Source organism: Indicator indicator, chromosome 26 (assembly GCF_027791375.1).
Source record: "Indicator indicator isolate 239-I01 chromosome 26, UM_Iind_1.1, whole genome shotgun sequence".
NCBI classification, from domain to species: Eukaryota; Metazoa; Chordata; class Aves; order Piciformes; family Indicatoridae; genus Indicator; species Indicator indicator.
In genome coordinates, this window is record NC_072035.1 from 1085034 (window position 1) to 1086600 (window position 1567).

Sequence of the window (1567 nt, forward strand, 5' to 3'; positions counted from 1 at the left end):
GCATTCTGGTAGAAGATCCAGAAGTGTAGAAAATCATTCACAGGCAGGGACTAAGAAATGCCACTGCAAAACAGAGCAAAACCTTTTCTGTTCGTTCCAGAGGCAGGAGGGACCTCCTGAGAGGCTGACAGCAGCTGAGAGCTGCATTGGTGGCAGGTGGGTGGAAAGGCTGGGAAGATGAAGCAGTAGCAAACTGGATCCACTGTTTGGAACCTCTGGAAGAAACCAAACCAAACCAAAGGTGCCTTTTCTTGCTCTCTCTGAATACCCTCATCAATATTCTGTTCATTTTGGGTTTGAGGTTTGTAACTGAAAACTGATGCCCCTCTTTTGTCCCAAGCTGACTGCAAGCCTGGGACCTAACAGCTGCTAGGAACAGGAAATGCAGATTGTTAATTAAAACCTATTTACTGCATTGAAAAGTGACAGTTACCTGACAATGAGCATCACAGGCACATGCCAGAGGAAACGCTTTCAGCTAAGTGAGAGAGATGAACTGGGGGGAAACCATTCCAACACAAAGGCAGCACATCCCCCTGCCACACACATTCTCCCCGACTTGGTCAATCTCGGAGCCCCTGCAGGGCTGTGCTGCTCCTTTACTGCTTTTGCAGAGGTTCCACCTGCCTCAGAGATGTGTCACAGCCAGCTCAGGGGCCCCCTCAGCCCCTCTGCCTGTGAGCAGTGCCTGAGAACAGAGGAAGCTGCTACTGACAGTACTCAACTGTGGCCTGGCACAACGTCCTCCTCTTGCACCACCTGATGGAGCTGGAAGGATGGGAACAGAGCTCCTCACCTGCTCACAGGGATGTTCCTGCTCAGTCAGATGCATTCCTGTTTTCCTTCCAGTCAGCTAAGGGGAACCAGCAGCAACCCCTCCAGACAAGAACTGCAAGCTTTTGGGAGAGTTCCCCAGACTGAGTCTGGGAGAGTACTTCAAAAGAAAAAAAAAAAAAGAAAAGTTCTGAGTAGCTCAGGGAAACCTTTGGGTTAAGAACAGAACAGAACAGCAACTGCTGGTTTAAAAGAAGGCTAAAATCCACATTGTAACAGGCTTACACAAAGCAGTCAACACACAGACTCCAGCCAGGCAGACAGGAAAGGAGTTTTTCTTGTTCTTTTTTCCTTTTTTTTTTTGTCTTTAAGGGGCAGGGGCATGGAGAATACAGCACACTACTGAAACAAAATGCAAAAAAATACAAAAAAATAGAAAATAGAAAAAAAATGTATTTACAAGTGATACATTACTATGATCAGAAAGCACAAAGACAACTGCTGCTATAATACATGCACGGGGCAGGGACTACGGAAAACCTGCAAGGGAGCTGTTTGGAGAAAGAAAAGAAAAAAGAAAAGAAAAGAAACAAAAAAAGGACAACCCCCCCCTCCCCAAACCAACAGGGCTTTGAATTTTTTTCCTCCCTAGTTTGCTACATTGATCAAAATCAAGTATCCCCTAAGGTCCATGAGTACAACCAGTACAAACACTACACTTGGGTTTAAACTGCAGGTTCAGTGGTAGGAGAGGTGGGGGTAAACAGCAGCTCATTGTAGATCCATATACAAG